Below are 23,260 nucleotides of genomic sequence, written 5' to 3'. Positions count from 1 at the left end.
AAATAATGCAGTTCCAGACATTTTGTGCTCTAAAAGCTTTCCTCCTCCTCGTCCCTCCCTCCCTCCCCCCGCTACTATCTTCGGTGATCATTTGCATAGCGCCGAGTCGCGATCCTAATGCGAATTAAGCACTTGGGCAAGTTGAGGAAAGTTTGGATGGGTAAACTTTGCTATGAGGGAAGAAGGTGGGGTGCTAAAACTGGCAGTACGTGTGGGGAGACGTGTGGAGCATGACAGCCGGCCGTTGTTTTTCCCCTCAAACCAGCTAACCTCTGCAATTAACTGCTGGAGACAAACCCTGTGTTTTAAGCCGAAAGGTGTCGGTTTGGAGTCAGCACCATTTATTAGGAGCGTTAATAAGCTCCCAGCAGCAGACAGGGATCTTCTGGGGAATGCGCATTGTGTGTGCCCACATCTTATCCTTTACATTACCCCTATAGATGCGGAGGCGCTCGGGCACTGGACGTGCAAATATCATTTTGATGGGACTATTTTCGAAACATTAATTCTATTCTTTATTTAATCCAAATGCAGGGTTCCCCTCCCCCCCCCATTTGCTGCCTTATTGTTGGTTTACATTTTCTGAAAAGGCGACTGGTGTAACCTGTGGAATTTGAAATGCAAATAAAAGCCTGTGGGAGTTGAGGCAGAACAAATCAGCATTTATAAAGTGAAAAAGATTTAATGTCTTTGAAACCACTGCGAGATTTTTTTTTTAATAAGAACTGAATCGTGACGTCAAGTCGTTGGGGCAAGATTTTTTTTATTTTTTTTTTAATGTCTGAAACGTGGGTATGCGAAGTGCTTACAGGAAAAACAGATTACAAGATTAACATCTGTTAACATGATCGTTTATCTCCAGCCAAAAATAGGTCAGTCCTTTCTTAAGGAAACACGATTGCTGGGCGCATGATTAAATAATGAAATTAGGGTGATGAGTTCATAAATTAGACGCTGTGTCGACGTGCGTTAGGATCCGACCTGTGACAAAAATATGTAATTCGAGGTCCGCCGGAGAGTGATGCGGGGTCAAAGTCTCTTTTTGGGGAGAGGCGCAACTCTCTCGCCGCCTCTTCCTCCTCCCCTCGCTCCCCATCTCCAGGCGCTCCCCGCCGCCCCCCCGCTCGCACCCAGCGTCTCCCCGGCTGCGGAGCCGAACTCTTTCCCTGCGAGCGGAGAAGTTTCCTCGGCGGGGAGGGACGCGGGGGGTGCTGCGGTACGAAAGCGGCGGGGGGGGTGGGGGGCGGTGGAGGAGGTTGGGGAATGGGGCCGGACGGACGCCGAGCCCCCGCCCGCCGGCGTTCCCGCCCCGCCGGGGCGGCCTCAGCCCGCGGGCCCGCCCCCCGCCACCGCCCGGCCCGGCCCGGCCCGGCCCCGCTCGGCCCCAGGGTGTTGGGGCGCGGCGAGGTGGGGCGGGGAGCCGCCGTGCCCCTGCCTTACCCCCTGCCCGGCGCTGCGCGCACCTCCCGCCCAGCCTCGGTGTTGATGTCCCCTCGCCGATCCCCCCTCAGCGGAGTGGTCGGGCTTATTTTGGAAGTGGGTGCAAAACTGCCTTGATGAAAAATCTCCTCGGGCCTGGCAGAGCCATCGATATTTTGATTTTCGCGTGTAATTTTTTTTTTAAATTTTATTTTTTTTGAGGAGGTTTCACAGATTTCTAGAGATTTTCTCCTCAAAACCGTGGGCTCGCCGCTGTGCTCAGGGCTGGCTCCTCGGCGGCCGGGGAGAGGTCCCAGAAGCCTGCCCGGCAAAGGGCCACTGCGCTTTGGCCCCGTGCCATGGACTTTATTTCATGCTTGCTGCACTAAATGAGTTAACAGCCAAAGGGTTTTTCATTAACTCGACTTGGCAACCGTGTATTTCGTTGCCTTCTCCCCCCAATCCAAAAAAAAAGAAAGAGAAATGTGTAATTTTAAGCAAAAGCTGAATGGCATGACATGGGTTGATTTGAGAGGAGGAGGAGTTTTTCTCAAGATGTGTCAGATTTCCCTTGTGTCCTCATCCCTGCGCGTGACGTGTGGGTAGGTTGAGAGTTTTATTTTGGAGGATGTGAGCGTCTTGATTTTTGACCATTGCTTTCCTGTGGGTGTGTTAAGGCCCTGTGTGTCTTGGACCAAGCAAGAGGATGCTGACCCTGAGGGAGGGCAGTGACCGACAGCTGCCCGCCGTCAGCCTCGCAAGTAGATGGGACAGGGAGAAGTGTGTATGTACATATTGGGGAGCACGCTGTTGCATGCGGGGCAGGTGCACGCAGGGCAGGGAAGGGTGTTGTGGCAAGCAGTGTGTGTGCACACATGCAGGGCGAGGATGGAGTATATTGCATTGCTGCACGTGAGCCAGACGTGTGTGCCTGTAGGTCCTGCCGGGTATGTGTGCGCACAGCAGAACGGGGGTCACATGGGTGCTGCAGTGTGAGATTGCTTCACTGAGGCAGGTGCAAGTGTGTGTGGCGCGGGGTCTGTGTCCCACAGGCAGGTACGGGTGGTAAAGTGCCTTGGGTGCTGCGACAACCCCCCTGTGCTTGCCCGCCAGGCTGTCTGCTGCTAGTGGGCCAAAAATAACTGTATTGTAAGAGGTGTTTGGTATTTTGGGGGAAGCAGTGCCAGGGAGGGTAGTGGTGATGGGAGCAGAAGTTTCATTGAGATAGGGAGTATTTTGGTACTTTTGCTCAGGTAGTTTTGTCTGCGGCAGCCAGCTAGGGTGTGTTGTCTCTCAGTGGATGCTGCTGCTTTGTTTCCCAGCAGTGTGTCCTTTGCTTCAGTCACAAAACCCCACAGTCGGCCTGGTCATGTGCTGCTCTGTGCACCTCATTTTGTCCCACCTGGGTGGGCCACAGTGGTTTTTGGAGCTTCCTCCCTGGTGAAACTGGAAGCTGAAGTGACGTAGGAGCACCAGTGGTGTAATTAGTATCATGGTGCAGTTATTCCAGGAGACATCTTTAGTTTTACAAGAGTAGCTGCCATAGGTATCTTGAATGCTCTCTGTACAATAAAGTAATTTGTGTGGGACTCTGTTGCTGGTGCGTGCACACCTTTACTAGCTCCTAGTGTAAACTGGTTTTTAGATATCTCTAAAATTTCTTGCCTGGGGTTTGTTTTCAAGCCTTTAGTTCCTATAAAACTGAGTGATGTTGAAGTGACATCTAGTTAGTGCTAAGTGCTATGTGGTCTGTATAAACAATAGGGCATTATAACCCCCCTCTAAATTGTTCAGTTTAATATGCAGAGGTAATGCCTACAGGGGAAAAAAAAAGAAGAAAAAATAAAGCATCAGTGAGAATAAGAATTGTACTAAAGAATGATCTTAAACATGTTTAAAGAGAGGAGTGGTCTTTGTTAGCACGGCCCTTGTCTAAGCTCAGCACAACCTTTGAAGTTGCTGTACGAGACAATTTGCATCAAGAACTGCATACAGTCTCTCCGTGAATGACTGCTTCTCTGTGCATCATAGAAAAAAAACAGTTTACATCACTAGGGTGAAATCTACCTACTGTTGTTTGCAAGTGACCTCAGTAACTGTGTCTACTTGGAATGGAGCAACAGGAGTGACATTCAACTTTTGTAGATTAAAGTTTCCCTGTGACAGTGACTAATGTCTTTGCTTTAAAAATTAGGTTAATCATACGATTTTATAGTTGGTCATAGTATTGTGCTGTCACCAAGATTTAACAATAGCAATTATCAGTACAGAACTACTCACTGAAGGGATTGAAAATGATTGTGCCACCATTCTGAATCTATGCCTATTGAATTGATCCCTCATTTTATGTCTTAACCCTTTACAAATCACCTTAAGAAGCTGTGTCCTTGGCTTCAGTTGACTGAAAAACGAGTTATCTTTAAAATGCACCCTGCTGTGGGTGTTTGCACAAGAAGAGTATCTTGGAAGAGTATCCTCATAGAAATTGTGTAGTCACCAACTTTGCAAACTTTGGGCAATCTGTTTATTTGGATTTTTTTGTTAAGGCCTTTGTGTGCAGGTGACTTCAACAGTTATCTGTAGTTATCTGTGATCCTGACTGGTGAGTTTTATGCTGAGGTCCCATCTAATGAAGGACATCTATATTTACTGTGATCCAAAACCTGTCAGCTTTGAAGGCCTCACTTCTGTGAAGACTTAAATTTGTGCCAAGAAATTCCAGGATTTGTCTGGGATTACATACAGTATGCAAAATGATCCAATGCCTAAGATTTTGTGAGACTAGTGATGAAGTCTGTATATGTGTACTGAAATTGGAAATCTGGATTTGACTATACTGTTTCTTAAAGTCATCAAAATAGAAAGCTGAAATGCAGAGTGATTGCATTTTGCAGGAAGCAACTTGTCTAGGCTTGCAAATTTTACAAGAAAATGCGCCTGTTTAAGTTTTTGAGACACAAGTATGAATTTGTAGATACATACCTTTTAAGCCTGAATGGGCATTCGAATTCTGCAGTGAAGAGGGAAATGGACTTAGTACTGTTTTTCACATAAGTATGATGTTCCTCAGTTGGGTAAAAGCATCTACAACCACCCTGTAAATTGACTTGTTGCTTGTGAACCCAGTGCTGCCCCCTGATAAGCACACTTGCCACTCCCATTGCATACTGGGAGTTGCGTGAAGGTGATGCTGTGTGGAATTACAGTTTCTGTATGCAAATCTGAACTCCTTAGTTATATCAGCAGTTAATCAGCTAAAACTTACTATGGTCATTTGTTTTTTTTCTGTAGCCATAAACTTAATTCAGATACCTTATCACAGTGTAGCAAAAAAAAAAAAAAAGGAAAAAAAAGAGTCTCATTTATTTGATTAGTTATTTGCAATACAAATATTTGAAACTTGGAGCAACATTGTTTTTTCAAAGCAGACATCTTACATGATGCAAATATTTATACACCAGTGCTAGGATAAAGCTGTTCTGATTCAGACACTGAAGGCAAAATTCTGTTGTTCAGTTACTCACTACAACTGCACAGAAACTCTCTGGGTGTTCCCAGTACAGTACTTGGGAGTTAGAACAGCTTAACAGATAGCAGTATTTCTTGACTGTCACTTCTACGTTAGAAGTAAATGAAACTTCCTTTCCTTTTCCAGCTGGAGTGATTCTAGTAAATATTATGTTAGTGAGCCTGCATTAAAACCTGCTAGTGGATTATGGTCTAGGTAGTTAACACTGCCATGGCTTTCATTAGGATGATGACTTCATTGCAAATGTTTACTTTCATTACCTAACTGTTAGTCAGCAAATGTTCCTTCTCTTGATCTGCTGAACCTGCTTAGCCATTTGAAGCTAGTGAGGTCTGTTTTTTTTTTTTTTAATGCGATGATTACTCAATGCTGGTTGTTCATTTTTTGATGTTGTTTACATCTTGGTTATCTATAGAGGCCCATCAGCATTGTTACACACTTCGTGTTAGCAGTTTCTCCTTGTGTTCCTGAAACTGTATTACAGCAACAGCGCTTATGCAAATGGACTCAGGGCATTAAGTGTGTGTTCTGAGATTAAATTAGTGTGTGGATGGACAATACTTGCATCTCTTAAGTTGCTACCAAACTATTTATTGCCTAATAAATTCTAGCAGGTATAATAGGAGTAACACACAGCTGCTCTAAAATAAGTTGTTTGATTACCGCTCCTGAGTTGTGAGTGCCCATTGCAGGGACACTGGGACAGGGGCTGCTTAAGACTCTGGTCTAAACTGTTTTGAGTCATGGAGGAACAGAGGCTCTTTACTGAAGATTCAAGACTGTTTACCTTCTGATGACTACTTAAAATTAATTTTTGCTAACCTTTCATTTAAGTCATTGCTTATGGGAAAGAACTTAATTTGTATCAGCAGGATATTGCGTAGCTTAACGCTTGTTCAACAAAATCCACGTTTCGTTAAGGGCTGTTGCAGAAGCTGTAGGCCAGGCATTGCTGTTGTACAGTTGTCGTAAACCCAAGGTAACTTAGTAGGGTGACTTTGAATTTACAGTGGTGTGTGTGGGGATGAATTTAGCACACAGCACTTAGCTCCTAATTAAAGCTTATAGTATTACATCTGTAATCAGGGCACTCTTAGAATCTCTAAGAAATTACTTTTTTCTTTGTCTACTCTTCTCCCTTTTCTTTCTTGCCATCTCACTGTATGGTGTTGGGAGCTGGCTTCTCCATGTTGGGGCTGTCATATTTATGTCCCAAAGGAGATGTTTTCCAGCAGCGTGCTCCAAATTGCAAAGTAGAATAATTTTGTGGCTCCCCAAATCTTTAAGGCCAGTTTTTAAAATGATCTAGCTTTTAATCTTCTTTTTGAAGTACAACAGAAACTACAAAGCATATGTAATTACAATTTGTAGCTATTTTTAGACTCCTGACATGTTTCATTTGTAGTATAATGATAAAAACAAATACTCAGCACAGAGGCTAGACAGACAATTTTCAAACCAACAGCATCCGCTCCAGCTACACTGTGTGTATTTCGTACGTGTTTCCTTTGGTCCTTTTTTTGTTGTTCTTTTTTGACTGAGAGTATACCAAAACTGTATGTCTCAGTATGTGCTGGGGGGTGCAGAGAAAACGAGAGCTCTCTCTATCGGGCAGGTCCTGTTGGGAGTGTGTGCTGAAAACCGGATCGTATGTCAGTGAGTTTTAACGTATTGCACAGACACACACACACACAGACACACACACACACACATGCACGCATGCTTTGCTTTTCTGGCAGGTATAATAAAGGAAGAACGGTGAGTTGGCTTGTCACTATTTTTACACTGCATACAAATGCTTGTGTTGTCTTATTACGGGGACGAAGCTGACTGAATAGTAATTTTTCCTTGTCTTTTAAAAAAAGATGGTGAGCAATGAAGTGGTGTTAGTTTTCAGTAAAGAAAGAGGGAGAGGGGCTGGTGGAAACTGAGGTGTTTTAGTCACAATTGTAGCCTAATTTTAAAATAATTGCGTTTATTTATTTAAAAATAGATTTGGGAATGAGATTAGCCATGTTCTTTGTTTTTAAAAGGGTAATGTGTGTGCACTCACCATATGGTAGCATTTAACCCATATTGTATGAGCTGACAACAAGTCACATTTATACTCTGATTTATTTCAGTGTTTCAGAATGTTCTTTTTCTGAAATCTAGTACAATAAATGATGCATTTAGGATTGTGCAATGTAATTGTCTTTAGCTGTTTTGCCTCATTGTTACAATGATACCAGGTTCATGAGTAAGCAATATTTTTCCCTTCTGAAATAATTTCCTTAAGACATAGTTGGTCTCTGAATGTTGAAATGATTTGCGGGAAGAGTTATGAACAATAGCCAGTGACACAGTGTGATGTAAAGGGTTGCGGGGCGAGGTGTTACAGTCTCTGCTGGCTGAAACTAGAGCTGCTCCTTTGATGGTCGAGTATATGCTTGCAAAGACTTTCTCCCCCCCCCCCCCCCCCGCTCCCTTCACACAGAGGTTGCTTAGTTGTTTATTTTAATGGATGCTTTCTGGCTCCCTTCGTGGTAGACTGGGAGGCACCTGTATTGGTGAGCTGGTGCCATTATTGGCAGCCACAAGTATGATAAAACCGTGAATCAAGTGGCTTAAGGATTGACTTAAACTATGCAATTAGGGAAATAAGATATCTTATTTTCCCTTTGGATTTGGAGCCCCTGGGAGTTTTATTTTTAGGCTCTTTTTCCCCTGTGCTATTCTAGCTATGCATATCTTCAGGGTTTTAGGAGGTAAGGCTCTACTCTGAGGTCCTGAGGTGCACAGTAAATAGGAGTTATCCCCATACGGTTCTCGCGTGAGAACTTTCAAAAGTCAGTGGAGCTCCTCAGTGAGGTACCAGTTGCTCGCCATCTGTCTCTTAAAGTCGTTTCTTTTAACCTTGAAATTCTAAAATATTTCAACAAGGTTATTCATGTGTTTGTGTGAAGTGTCTATAAGTGTACTGAAAAACTGCTAAGCTTCTAATTTCAACGTAGTGTTTGAATGCTAATGTATACCAATTAGGAATGGCTGATGTTGTAATTTATAGAAGTTGAAAGGAGCATTAAACACCACCCTTCCGACACTAAATACAGCCTTTCCTCCTGTGTGTAACTGTGTACATGAATCCAAGGGTCTGTCTTCCAGATTGTTGTGCTAGCACATTGATACTTCCTTGGGTAAACTACCAGTCTTGTGTATTATCATGTCAGTCCCTTTGCAACATTCTGTGTGTAACTGTACCTTTGGCTGATTAACACAATGCTTTCTTGGTACTGTTTTTGATGGCTCTGTGAATGCTTATTTTAAGGCCATTTTAGAGAAGTGTTTTCATAACTATAGAAAAAAGCTGTACAAAATGTATAAATACTTACTTTAATTAGATTTGCTCTGCTTGTCTCTTTTTTTCTTTCCCTCCAGGTAAATTTTACCTCTGTAATGAATGCTGTTATCTTCAATGCATAATTTATATTGACATTAATAATGATAGTTGGAGAATGTTTTAATACCAGTTTAAGAAAACATGGCAATTTATGTTGATAACCTTGGTCCCATTAAATTGGAACAGATTTTAGAAGAGAGCTGTGACTATTGGTGGTATGGTGAAATAACCCACTTCTTCTTGTTGTGGCAAGCATATTGGAGAGTTCATCTTATCATGAGTGGTACATACCAGGTGTCAAGTGACATGCCAGACACACAGCTTTGCTTCTGAATGGCTCCTTCCAATTAGAAAGTAATGGCTTTAACGGGATCAGCCGAGTAATTGGAGTCTCTCAGTTCTCCAGTGCCAGGAGGTGTATATTTGCAAATGTTATTTATTTATCTGCTTTATAATGAGTTGCAAAATTGTTGGTAAATTTGGAGGGTGGTGGAAATACTATATGGAAATTGTGGGATTAATGGTTTAGCAGTTGGGATTAAAAATAGTCTCTGCAAATTACCCTGTTGATACTGAGGCCAGAATCTGTTAATGGGGTTACAAGCAGATTGGTTTATCAGTCATTTATTTTCTAGGTTGATTAGGGATTATAGGTCGCCATCACAAAAGTAAGCAGTGAAAAAGGCGAGGATTGCTAATATTTCACTTCAAAGTTTCATGCACTTAAAAGGAGCGTGTCTAGGGCTCAGAAGTTGTTTCTAGACTGTGGGCAGCCTTTCCCCCCACATTTTTATACTCTGGAATAGACATCTAAGGAGCCTGAGTATTGTAAAAGGGTGGGTTGGCTTGTTGAAAGTCTGAAAAATGGAGCAAAAGCAGTAAAATTATCTGTGAAATTTGTGCAGGCCACTAAATGCAAAACTTTAAATGCCTGTTGTTGTGTCTTCTGTTTCAGTGCAGAACCTAGGGCATTTTTTAGTTATGACAATGTATATGATGTGCAGTCTATACAGTAGACTGGTGGCTTCTGTGTGTCCTGTTCTAACTTGCAAACAAACTGTGTGTACCCCTGCATAACCAAATCTTTTAACTGCCACCTGTGTATTGCAGGTCATGTGTTCATCTCTGAATAAGGAGTAGACTTGCAAATTGGGGCATCCCCTCTGAGTTCTCATAAAAAGATGAGAGCCATGATGGAGCCTTTTATATATATCTCTTATTTTCTGCTGTCTAGCTCAGGAGATGCTGTGACTTTCACACTCTTTGCTACCTTGTACTGGTGTACAGCTTGAGATAACCTAGTGATGTTTATTTGGCATTTCAATGCTTGCCAAGTGAAATGCAATGAAATGGCAGGTGAAGACTTCTGCAACTTTTTTAGCTAGATTTGGAGCACTGCTCAAGTTGGTGAAAAGAGTCATAACTGTTTTTGTGTCCTTGGGTCTGACAGAAAATAAGGGGGAGAACAAGAAGTTTAAGAAGAGAAATGCTGACTTGATTTGATAGAGGAGTGGAAGATACTAGCTAAAGAGGAATCCACTAGAGACTGACCAGTTTGGCAGGCTGGTGAAAGGGAAGAAAATGGGTCCTTAAGATAGAAGAGATCAGGCCAGTTCCATACCCTTCTAAAGACTAGGTCCTCTTCTGCCCTTACAGAAAGCTTGTCCAAGCCTCCCGTAGACTCTGGGACTGGTGTCCAAGGATCAAGACTTGTATTACTGAACTGGAGAGTAAGACAGATGTTTACGTGCTTAACGTGGCTCTTCTGTGAGTTTTGTGCTCCTGGAGGATGAGAGAGAGAGCGTAATGGACTTGGTGAAGGATGAGCAGCCCAGGGCAGTGGCAGGGTCAGGAAGTTTGTGTGAAGTTTGTTTCGAGTCTCTTGCAGTTCATTGTGCAGACCCAGTGCAGGTTGCTCTGCAGTGTGGTGGGGGCCTTCAGCAGTCCTGCTGGCTCAGTAAGGTTGGGAATACTGCTCTGCATTGGTACTTCCTCTGCGCAGGAAAAAAACCCCCATTGCTCAGGAGAAAGAAAAATAATTTTGTGGAGAAGTAATAAAGATGCTCTTCACACATCATCTTCCTTACTTTCCTTCCATGGTGTTAGGGTCTAATGGATTTTGACTAGGATGACTCAAGTTTTCTTGTGGAGTCTTACAGCAGCTCTGTGAAGTTTATTGAAGACCAGATAACCAGAATTACTCCTTGTGTAATTCCACCCACGAGTAAGGTAATTACAGCTTGTGTTTGGGATAGCGGAGCTATGCCAATAGGAGGTGGTTCACTTGTAAAGGTCTCTCAGCTGTTTCATGGCTGGCATCAGCATCGGTTTCTTCACTTAGAGGCAGTGAAGAGCTGGTACAGGCAGAAGCTGTAGTTAAAGCTGGAGGAGAGGAAGACGGGGAGTGAGGAGCTGAACATAGTCTTAAAGGAAAATAGAATAAGATCATGCAGAAATAAGGGGGAGAAAATGGGTGTTTGGAGAAGCTGTGGATGTCCAGGAAGACCATTGAAGGCAGAGAACCTGTTTCCCCTATACCTAGAGACACTGAGTTTCTGTAGGTAGGTGTCTTTATACTTTGTTTCATCAGAAATTACCATGGCAGGAATCTGTAGTTATCTGTGTTAAGGTATTAAAAGAATCATTCCCTCTTGGTGATGGTCTCTGCCATCCCACAGCAGCATGAGAACGAGATGAGAGCGTGCAGAGCAGCGTAGGACCAGGGTATCGGGGATACCTGGTGTTTTGTCTGGTGTCTAGCATGTGTGGTCCTGCTTCATCACCAGGGGTCCTGGGAAATATTAGAGTGGTAGTGGGGGTTGTGGAGAAATGTTAAGCATAGAAGAGGAGGTTGGCTGAGCACATGTGTTTGCATGTGCATGAGGCAAATGAATTTTTCTTCTGTGTAGTTACTTTGTAACAGACTTAAGACTTGGTTTCTACTGCACAAATCATCATTTATTGAAGACCCTTTTCCTGTCTCCTGTCCCTCAGATGTGCTTGGCTCTGCAGTCCCATTTTATCAACTGCTGCACACTTCTGAACTTGAGCTGGTGTCAACATTCAAAACCTGAAGGTGGCAGAGACTTGGGATGAGTGGGTGGATGTGGCATGCTGAGCATGAGAGTTTTTGGAGGAGGAATATGAAGTGGAGCAGGTTTGCATTCAGGATGAAAATGGGAGCATTCTGAGTGTTGCAAGGGCCCTGTGAGAAGGACGAAGCTATGCGGAGAAACCAGGCTGTTGGCACAGAAGGGTTGGGAGGATATCAGGGGGGATGCTAACAGCCACCTAAGGCTGATTAATTTTTAGCGCTGGTAGCAAACTTCCTTAAAAAAGGAAACAAATTGCTGTGAATGAATGGGATTTGTTAGGACTAGCTAGGTTTGTGAAAGATGTGTGTCAGCAAAACCAGCCATTAAAAAAAAGCACTTGGGAAGTCTGTTGTTCATCCTCCGTCTTTTCTGTGAATACTGTGATGAATCTGTCCTGAAAGCACATTTTCTAGAGGTGACTTCTACTGCTACAACCTTAACTCTGATTACTTTTACAAAGAATGTGCTGGGTATAACATTTCTGGTCTCTTAAAAAGAAGTAGTGACTTTATGTTTTTAGTGTTATAAAGGAGATAAAATGAGGACTTGCAGCACTTCCTTTTTCCAGGCTTCTTTGGTTTTGATAACTTCCTTTTGCTAACAGTCATCCTCTAAATCTAACCACATGATGGTCAGGTAAAGGCGTGTGGGAACACAGCAGGCATCTGTTTTTATCTGACACAAAGTCAGCGGTTTAGGCTTACAGAAGATTACGATTTATCAAGAGTGTATAATTATAAACTGTTGTCATAGGGTGGCACCCAGTAGCAATGATGATCTGTTGCTGGTTTTCTGGGATGTGTACAAACACATTGTAAGACTAAGTCCCAGGACTTGATTTTATCTTCTCTGTGTACATGTGGTTGTATGGATCCATTAATGGGTCATTAAAGTTCTCCAAAGCATATCTGCTGTCAAATTAAATGCTAATACATGTCTGTTAATTATCACAGCCCTCTTCACAATAATAAGCTATTAGAATTGAATTTACTGTGTCTTTTACTAGAGTGGGGGGAAGCCAACCTCAGCGTTTGATCCACATCTGGTGTTTGAATGGGTATACACAATACAAGGCAAAAATTTGGCCACAGTCTTCCTGGTACTGATGGCTGCCTGTGTGGTGATGCCGTGGAAATGTTTTCTGCTCTCCTCCAAACTCAGCTGGTTTCTGTGCAGGAATTGGTCCTGCCCCAGGCTTGCAAGAAAACAGCACCATGGGGCTCTGTGTCTGCATCACTTTGTGGGTGCCTAGAAATGTGGTCAATGCCAATGTCCTTGGGTCATCCCAGAAGTTAACCTGCCAGCTACCTGGAACAAATGAGGGTAGTTCTTTAGCCCTCCCTCTTTGTGTCTATTATAGAGAGGTAGTAGTGAAAAGATGACAGTGATAAGTCACACAGGAGATGAGAGTGACCAAAGAGGAAAACGTTTGTCATGCCATGTAGTGTGTGCATACCCATGTGAATACAGCTCTGGCCCTTGGGGTAAAGGATTTTTTAATGGAATTTACTTTCACTGCAAAGATATTGTGCTTTTGCAAACAGCAGCAGCAACTTTTTGGTTTTGGTAATTCAGCCTATTAGTAAGAGCTACATGGCATATGCGCAGATACAAAGCTTAGTTTTATGTAGCAGTGCAGCTGGGAGTGAAGTGGTGCCACATCCCGTGGACATGTAAGTGCCATTGCAGTTTCTTTTAGGCAGTGGTCAGAAAATGATACAAATTCTACCACTTTAGGACGTTACATCAGTGTGACCCCAGAGACTAAGCCTTGCGCAGTTGCTGTGCATTTTGGTAGTGTTGCTCCAGTGACTTCAGTCACGTTAATTTAAATTTACATCAGCATATGTGAGACTAGAGCTTGGCTTTAGGTGTGCTGAATGTGCACTGTGGCATAGAAAGTGTAGCAGGATGGCAGGGAACTGGGCTAGCAGAAGGAGATACACTCATGGCATTTGTCTCGTGCCTCTGTGTACTTTACTTCAGCCCTGTACTCCTTGAGTCGTGTTAATCCTGGTATTGGTAGGTACAGCCTACACTGAGGTTATTCTCACCTTGAGGTCATGGCATAGGATCATGTATCTCACTTTCTGACAACTTTTTCAGTAACCCATACTGCCTTGTAGGTTGATGATGAATTCATGGCTTTTAGGGAGTCATGTCTGTTCCTGTGCATGTGCACACACACCAGTACAAAATAACACCTTCAAAGCTCTCACTGGATAATCTTTACTGACATCAGTGAGCACTTCTTACTCATCTGAGGAATCTCGCTGACTTGAGAGGCACTTTCTTGAGAGTAGGAGTTTGCCAGTGTTAGCAATGGTTGCCCAGCCTGGCCAAATAGGGTGATATTATGACTTAGTCATCCTAAGCTTGGTATTGCCTGGGCATACACACATACAAAAATTAAAAAAAAGGTTGGTGTTATCAGGCCAGGACTTGAAAAATATGAAATTGTTGGTTCCATATCTGTTATTGATGCTGGCCACCTGTTTAAAGTCATGCAAACAGAATACCTGCAGCCTTGTAGGTACAAGTGCCTCTTTGGCCACACATAATGATGTAGAACATTTTGTATTTATGACAGTGCACTTCTGTCCCTTTGCCTCCTTCATGACATTGTAGGCTTGAATTCTCCTCAACTCTTTGTCATCTCTACCCACTGACATGGAGAATTCAGGGGTGTAGGTCAGGCCAGTTTGGTCCTCTGTGCATACAGGATATAGACCTGCATGCTTTGAATGTATTCATTTAAACAAGAGGTCAGTTGTTAACAGAAAATGGTACATGACTTGTTGGGTAACGTTGGGAAAACGAAGGCAATGTTGTCATTACGGCTTTAGAAACAGATTGTTTCCTGTAGTTCCTCAAATACAACAGAAGACACCTAGCTAAGTACTGTTAAAAAAAAGTTCTTGCTAGCTGGAATAGCAGTAAGTGTAGATGAACTTAATGTCAAACATAAGAATGTAATTTAATGGATGGACTTCAGAATCCTGTAGTTGTTCAGGATTCTGCTTCTTTTATTTTGGTGAAGAGCAGATTTCAGGGTTTTTTTCTTTTTTTTTTCCTTCTCCTGGTTTTGCAGAAGTAGGTTATTTGTAGTCCTCTATAGTTTTGAGGTTATGCATTAGCAAGCATCATATTATTAACCCTTGCAAGTAACTGTTGATTTTTTTTTTGTGTGTGGTATAAATATAGTATATGCCTATACATGTGGAAACAAAAGTCAGAGATTTATTTTAAAGCTACAAAGGTGGATATGTAGTGTTAGCAAGAACCAGAGTGTACCCTAAGGCATCCTTATGTTGCCAGTTGGGATTTAAGCTCTTATACTAGTAAATTTTATTGTCTAGGTTAAAAGCCAAATTCATTCAACCAAATTAATCTCTGGTTCTTTTCCAGTGTTGGCAGAGTTTAACCAGGGACAAATGTAGCTGTTTGGTTAAACATTAAAGGATGCTATTGATTTGATATTTTTAACTAATATTAGAGTGAGTTCAAAATGAAAATAGGTTTTGAAATTTTTGCATGGGGTTGCCATGCTGCCAATAACAAAATTGATCTATATTTATTTATTTATTTAATCAACATACTTGCCATGAGTACAAAGCTTGTAATTTAACACTCATCCTTGGTCTGGCAAGCTGATCCACATAGGCAGATGCTAATGGCCCCTTGGAAGTCTATTGAACTGATTGCAAAGATTCGCTCATGTGGGTCAGCCTATACAACTGGGGGTTTAGTTTCAGAGGCAATTAACGATTCACTATTGCCTAATATTGGAGCTCAAATAATTGGTTTGCAATCAGTACTTCTGTTTGAAATGTTACTAACTAGGGTGTTAAAAGCAGGTAGTTTATAGTAAGTGGCAGGAGAAACAGTTTGTCTACTGCTTGAAACTGCTGTATTTATGTATTGGCATAATGTGTGTCATCCATCCATAAGTTTATGGATTTAAAGTCCTCCTGGAAGTGTCACAGATCTGCAGTGCCCCCAAGCACTAGATTTAGCACTTGATGCTCAGACGTAGTTTTCATATCTATAAAGTGTCAGGATCCTTACAGCTCCCCACTGGCTGTGTTTTTCAAGACCTTGAGGCACTTGATACTCTTCCCAAGTCAGCTGTGATTTATTATGCTCAGTCAGAGAGGTCTGAGGTAGCCCAAATGATAGCATTGAGGATATCCTAAGGGAGGCTGTCACCATCAGGATGATTTAAAAGCCTCGTTGGGTATATAACGCAATACCACTGTGCAGGATAGCCCTGCTGCATGCTGCTGCAGTTCGTGGGTTGAGGCCCCAGCTGATGCTTCCACCCAGATACCTGAAGGATGGCAGAGCTGCAGGTGCAAAGTCAGGAACTGAAGGAGCAGGTGGGAACATCTGTTCCTGTGGATTTTTCTCGAAGCAGTGAGGAGAACGTGAAAGAAGGTTTAGGAAAGCTAAAATACCGACTTGCATAAATGAAAAACAACCTAATAAATGCAGTGCTGACATAGCATAGGTGAGATATTCTTGCCCGGTTGCTCCACATGCCCTGTTGTGACAGCTGGAGCGGTTGAGCAGGGTAGCATGTTGCTGCTCCCCTCCACAAGTTTTCATGTTGCACCTCTTATACGGATGTCTTCTGGCCAAAAACTTCTCTCAGGCATCACTTCAGGAAGCATGTTTTGACACTGCCTGCTTGCATATATGCTTGGAGGGAGTCACTGCAGGTGTCACTGCAAAGATGACTCTTCTCTGGTGTGTGGCTGTAAGGTTCCAAGGCAAAGAATCAGTGAGAATTACTTACTCTTCTTGAAAAAAACCCAAAACCCCAATCTAACTCTTCCTCATTAAAACAGCATAAATTTTACAAAATGTATATCAACATTGTGTTTATCTGGGGGGAGGTGATTAGGTTTAGTATGAAACATTGGGTTTAGAGTGTTCCTGGTCAAGGACGTCTTATTGCATGTTTAAAATGTTTAGGGTAAACCAAAATGGTATTTTAACATTTTCAAGGAAGTGCTCACTGCAATGTTGGGTATACCCATTTTATCTGAAACTTTCTACTTTGAGCAGTTTTACTTAGTTGTGTGGTCTCATTAGGAATGTGCAAATATTAAGCTTGTAAGCAAGACTGATGTATTCAGTTGATCCTGTTATCAGTATCTGGAGACACAAATGGACATGGAATCTTCCCCACTGTGTAAAAGGAGAATAACTTTGAAAGGCTTCGAAAGCAAAGTTCAAAATCCAAGATCATTTTCAGAGAGCAAAAAATATACCTTCTTGCCCAGCCAAAAGTAGAGGTGCAGGAGTTTTCTTTTTTTTTTTTTTTTTTTAAACACAACAGTATATGCACTTGGGCATGGAGATGGCCCTTCATAATGACTGTTGGTGGAGAGGTGACCTTAAGAAGAGATCCTGGGCCAGGCGAGTTCCTCAGCCTGCTGTACCCCTCCTTTCAGGGAAGGTTTGGTATGGAACGGCTGAGTCAATATTGAGAACTGTGGTTTTTCGGTTTTGTTTGGTTTTAATCCATGTGCATTGTTTGTGGGTTTTTTTTGTTTTTTTTTGGTGGTTGTGACACTGATAAATGTGAAAACCAGGTCAGCTGAGAGACATCATTAACACGCTACATGTCCTATCAAACTCTTCAGGGGTGAGGAGGAAGGGATTTGGTTGGGATGTAGCAATGGGCAAGTATGCTAAAATGGGGTAAGACCAAGTTGATGCAGTCACCAAGGTCAGTCAGATGCAGTCAGATATGATTGTCCTGTGCTTAGTTACTCATCCTGTGGTTACTGACAGGTGAGGCATCCAGCAGTGTAGCAGGCATCGGCATGTTTGAGCTAGATCATACAGTACCTGATCTAACTAATTTAATAATCTGGAGAGGTTTTGCAGCATAACAAACAGTTTGCATACTACTTCAAATTAATAAGATTTGTCTCTCAAAGTGGGGGGGGGTTAAGATGTAATTACTCTGTATTTATATAACGGTCACTTACTGTAGTGTAAGCTAGGTAGATTATATAAATTTTTCTTTAGGATTGTTTTTTGTTACTTCATTTTTAAAAGCTATTACGTGAATGAGAATTTGTTTTATTTTTTTAAATAAAATTTGAAGATAAAATCAGGCTATTTTTTTTGCCCTGTGCATAGGATGTAACCATTGCAGTGGTACAAAATTCAATGAAAGCATAGTTTGCTTTATGCTGACACAACGTGGAAGTTCTGCCTCATGCTGTATGGGTCTCTTATCCTTTCAGGCCCAATGGGCCAGACTTCTTAAGCAACCAAATCCCATAAGAAAGAGCTCCTGTCCCTAAGGCTCCTGTCTGCCTTTGTTGTAGTGGCCATACAGTAGAGGGCAGAGCCCGGGTGGAGGGACGGGGTGGAAGAAGTGGAGACATGAAGCCGAGGATATAGCCTGGAGGTGGTGGCTCACCTCCTCTGGGATCATTGAGACATTTTTGTTTGAGCTGAGGAGTGCTTTGAAGTCCTCTGGTGGAAAGCCTGCCTCCTCACCCCTGTCTTCACTTTCAGATAGGTAGGTTTTTCTACCTACGCTTTACCAGAAGTGTAGGTCTAGCTGTCTGTTCTCTACAAGAACAAAATGTTTCCTGTGGCAAATAGAAATCACGTACAGAAACCCATTTTGAGTTCTCAATTCTGAGTCTCTCTGTTCTTTCAAAAGAATAGGTTTGATGCACATTTTTGTTCCACTCATTAAGTTTTAAAGGAAAAGATTCCAATTGTGCTATTCAAGACCATGTAAAGTATTTAAGCCACCTTGGCCAGCAGAGAAGGCCTGAGGGACTTGGAAGGTAGAAAGGAAAAAAAAGTACCTGTCCAGTTAAAAATACTGGTGTCATGAAGTTAAGGAACCTGTAACTTTTATATGACAAAACTCAAACAGCAGTTTCATTCCAACTGTTGATTGACGCAGTCATTCCTCCCCTTGCCGCATCTGACTAACTGTGAGGAAATACCTGAGTATCTCCTGGTTGCTGATGGTGTCTTGGTGACCTAATGCAGTGATGTGTGTTTTTTCCCACTGCTGCCACTGGAAAGCATGTTGCTGTCTGTGCTTTTCTCCACTCACGGGTAGAGAGGAGCGAACATCAGGCTTCATCTCTGGGCTGCAGCTTATTCTTGATTAAAGCTGGTTTTGCCTCCTCTTGGTGAATGGAAGCACATTTCTGGATGTTGAATGCTGGTGTCTTAGACTTCAGTTAGAAGTGTAGGCAGGCAGCCCTGTCAACCTTGGGCTTGTGAAAATTGCTACCCCAGTGGGTTTTATGGAGTTTATTTCTTCTGTTTCTTTTTCAGCACTTGAAACTTGCTGCTGTTTGAATTTTGAGCATGAAATTTTAGTTGCTAAATAAAACTTAAGTTATTCGTATAAATGATGAGGAACTCAATTAACAGCTTTGTGTTTCTTACTCTTCTGGTTATGCCTGCTAGGAAACTTTAAAGGAATATATGAAGCTGTCAAGGATGTAAAAGCAATAGTCTTGTTCTTGAAGAGAAGAGACTTGGATAGCTGATGAAATCACAGCCCTTGGGTGCTGTGGAGAAGTAAATTGAAGTCATTATGACATTATGGCAGAGAGCGTCTGATCTGCCAAACTGTCAGTGTTTGATGGACATGGTATCTACTGACATGATGTTGTGCAAGCGCCAGCCAGTTTCTCTTTCTGTCAGCGCAGTGTTGATACTGCCAAGTGCCTGTTATTCCCTCGAACTATTGCACGTGTAAAAAAAGCTGCTGATCAATACTATAAATGGGCAGTTTATGTTTGGTGATTATCAGATGCGTATTGATTTGTCTTTTGGTTATGGGTGTGTTACGTTAGGAAATCCGTGATTGAGACAGTTGAAGTATTGGTAACAGATAATTTCTCTAAATTACAACATAAACATTTGCAACACTTAATAACTTGCAAGATATAAATAGTTTCCTGACAGCTTTTCAGCATCAGTTTCATTTGGGAGCTGAGTCACTAACACTCTAAAATTTAGGAGAAAAAAATCAATGAAAGTACCAGGAAGTTACTTTTTTTTTAAAATATGTTTGTTGTGCTTTTGTTTGTTTGTTTGTTTGTTTAACATAGCACAAAGTGAGCATTCCAAGAAAGTCACCTTACCAGTCTGCTATGACTAAATGCCTCCAAAATGAGTTTGGAAGCAGGTTCTGAAAATGGAGATACAGCAGAAACAAAGGCAAAAGTTGAAAGAGCAAACACCAACGTTATGCAAGATAGCAGATGAGAAATGATTCAGTAATGGTTACAAGCATTCATACAAGGGGAAGAAAACCCACCCAGATTGCCACTTCAGAATATTGATTCTACACTTGAAAAATGAACTGCAGCTTATTGCATCCAAGTTGTAGAGAATGCTATCCGCAGATCCAGGGAGAGGTACAACAGGAAGGTTTTTGCTATGTGCTTAGACAACAAAATAATACACAAAGGATTAAGGGACTTCTCATGTGAAGTCATCCTCTATTTAATGCTCGTTGAGAAAGCACTAGCATCTTGTAGTGTTGGCTGAATATATTTTGGAGGGTTAAGGATATTTCTACCACTGTTCAAAAGAAGATCAAAGCTCCAGTCTTTTATTAGCATTCTCAGAAAGGGCGTGTGCTTTGTGTCATAATTTCTAGGGGTTTGGTTCTGTTTGGTTGTTTTTGGTTTTGGTGTGTAATAGTTTATCATCTCTAGAACAATGCAAAAATTAGTTATTCAGGTAAAAACGGTAAAATCTGGATGACCTAATTAGAGATTTCTTCATTTGTACTCCTGTGTCCTGGTATTAAGTATTCCCTTACTCAGAAGAGCTGAGTACTTGGAAATCCCATTGCAGACAATGGGAAACGCAGTAATAAGCACTTTGAAAAGCAAGCTTTCCTTGTTAAGCACTTAAACATGATGGTTTGTAGAGATACTTGAGGTGTGAAAAGTGTTTGCCAAAATTAGTAACCTAGTTAGTATCTCCAAAGCCAGTTAACTGTTTTAAAAATATTTGCACATCATTTGGGAAATTTCAGGTTTGGTCTCAAATAATTCTAAATATTGTAAATATTTTTGCTTAGAGCAGATGAGTAGAATTTGATAAAATGTTTTGAGTAATGCCTTTCTGGAAGAAGTTTTCCAGCTTCACAGTGAAATCTCTTTATTTCATTTTTTGTTAAATCTATTGTGTCATGATTCTAGTCACACTTAATAAGTATGAGTAGTTTTGAAAATAAGAGTAGCCCCACTGGACTTAGGCAGATTATTTATGTGCGTGAAGTTACTCAGTTGCGTAAGTGTTTGCAGAATTGAGTCTTGTGTAAAGTTTCCATTAATGACTTAAATTTCTCTTTGTTCCATTCTTAATAATTTTTTTTAAGATGTCTGAAAAGCCTGTCTTTACAGCACAGCCCACTCTCTGCATTTGGTTTCAGAAAGGAAAATCATTTTAGATCAGCTTCTGTTCCTGTAGAAGGAAAAAAGGTAATGTGGAAATAGAACGGATTTTAGCTTTATGCTTGTTTCATCAGTGATACAATGGATTCATTCATAAACTTTTAGTAAGATGTATTTTGATATTTTTTCTTTCATTGTAAAACATAGGTGCAAGTTTTCCTGGAGAATTAACAACACAAAAGCCTTAATTTAGAGTTATAATTATAAAAAGACGACTTTACCATTCAGAGCAGTTTAATGGTTTTATGTGAAATGAGGAGATGGATGAGGCTTTCTCTAATGCAGGCCACTTTAGAACACTGTGAATAATGTGCATCGGATAGTTTTGTTCAAGAAGTACACACCAAAACATGGAAGTGCTAAGACTACATGTTTTAGGAAACATGAATACATGAATGAGCAGTTTTAAATACATTCTGAAATAGTTCCATATGGTATGGAATCTAAGGACATATCAGGACATTCTAGATTTCCTAGATTTCCTCGGACAATATAAAATACTTCTTGTTATTAAATTTTAAGCAGGATTCACTACATGTCCTTTTAAGTAGTTGTTCTGGGTAATACCTGGAAGTTTAATGGTTTTGGACACCTTTTGGTTTGCTCTGCAGACAAAATAGGGTGTTTTCAAAGTAGCAGTTAAAGCATACTGAACTCCCATACACTAAAGGGTAGACCAAAAAGTACTTCCCTCAAAAACTCAGACTATAACCTCCCTCCCGCTGTCTTTCCCCACTTCCTTCTATATGCAAGAGACTTTTTTTTCCTTTCTAGGTATGCGTTATTTGAGTACTTATCATTAAGTTATCTGATTTAACCCTTATATAAAAAAGCAAATGAGGAGACTTGCAAAAAGGATAGCTGAAGTTTTCAAAGGAACCTCCATAATACCATTTCTAAGACTTGTTAGCTACTTTGAAAATTTTAGTTTATGCCTCTCTCATTGTCTGCCTGTATTGTGCGTCTGTGCACGTGCAAGGATAAAAAATGTACTATATGGTAAAACTGGCTTAACGTCTCTTTCACATTAAATGTAATCATTGAGGAAAGATTGCTTTAGGCTCAGGTTGTTTTACCGATATTCTACGTTGAGCTTATATTCAAACCCTGTATTGCCTGTTAACAGTCTGTGGAGTTGGAGTGATGCTTGAGTGAAAAAAAGTCTTCATGTGGCTGGGTGCAAGAATGAGCTGACCTCCCAAAGACATTTGACCTGTGGAACTTACTATACCAAGATATTATCAGAGTAAAACATTACAGCTCAGGCTAACTAGAGAGGTTATGACATATGACTTCTGGCATAAGAGGGCTACTCAAAACATGAGGTCAACAAGACACCTTTTCAAAGAAGGATGCTGCGGAGTACTTCTGAATTATTTTGCACCTTCTGAAGTTGAGGTACTGGTCTCATTTCTTACTGCTTTTCTTCGATGAAGTACAGCTCTGGTTTTAGAAAAAGTATTTTTTTCCTCTGACTCACTGCCACAGTGGCTCAGATTTTAAGGAAATGTCCTCATGATTATGTATGCTCTGTTATTTCAATACCAAATATGAACAGTGTCTGTCACAAAAATAAAATTGATTTTTTTAAAAAAACAGTGCAGCAGTTAAGCTCTAAATCAGCTGTAGTAAAACCACAGAGTGCTTGCAATGTCACCAAAACTACACTAAATTGTATGAGAATGAATGGTGACCTGGCAGCACTTGCACTTGATTATCCTCAGAATTTCTGTACAAGAGACTCCAGTTCATATTAAAAACCAACTCTGTAGTATTAGGAAAGCAACACACTACTCTGGTCTGCAATTTATATATCACATGCTTCCTTGAAGAGTAGGTTTATTAAACCAGGCACTGCTTGCAGATGATCTTCAGCAAGACCAAATCTAAGGCTTTTTAAAAAAATTTTTTCCTCCCGTCAGTGATGAAACAAGCAGAAGCAGACAGACTTGCTACATGTTGCTTCTCCATTCATGGAAAAGATGAATTCAGAACTGTCAAGCCAGTTTCCTGTTTAAATTGCTGGATTTTTTTGTTGCCCAGAACTGGAATTCAGATGAAGAAAGAACGAGCTATTTCTCTTTAACCTTGACACATACTTGCTTTTCTTGGCCAGCTGGAGAAATGTTAGAAAAAACTTCATGGCAAGACACTAAGAGAATAATTAAAACCTTGCATGTAGTTTTTCAGTTTTTGGTTGTATTTCTTTAGAGAAGTGATTCAAATATTTATAAATAAAAAGAATTGTAACACTAGCAGGAGTGCTGTGAGTGCTAGAATTGATGGGTGAAGAACTGTGGTTTTGCGCACATTTGATGATTGATTTTTGATCATTATGGAGACTCTCTCTCCCTGGAAAGATCTTACC

General features: G+C 41.3%; 1 protein-coding gene across 2 annotated transcripts in view; it reads left to right on the top strand.

The window, feature by feature from the left end:
* Positions 1-1,507: 1,507 nt before the first annotated feature.
* ZNF516 (zinc finger protein 516) overlaps positions 1,508-23,260 on the top strand; it is a 99,709-nt gene continuing 77,956 nt past the window's right edge. Inside the window, exon 1 of one of the 2 annotated variants that reach the window (XM_027678522.1) lies at positions 1,508-2,021. The gene's annotated coding sequence lies outside the window, so the exon portion shown is untranslated. The remainder of the gene's footprint in view (positions 2,022-23,260) is intronic. The other variant, XM_027678531.1, reaches the window with a different exon arrangement.

Source organism: Neopelma chrysocephalum, unplaced genomic scaffold (assembly GCF_003984885.1).
Source record: "Neopelma chrysocephalum unplaced genomic scaffold, ASM398488v2 Primary Assembly neopelma1_22b, whole genome shotgun sequence".
Taxonomy (NCBI): Eukaryota; Metazoa; Chordata; class Aves; order Passeriformes; family Pipridae; genus Neopelma; species Neopelma chrysocephalum.
The sequence above is the reverse complement of the archived record's forward strand: the minus strand, read 5'-3'. Positions and strand labels throughout refer to the sequence as shown.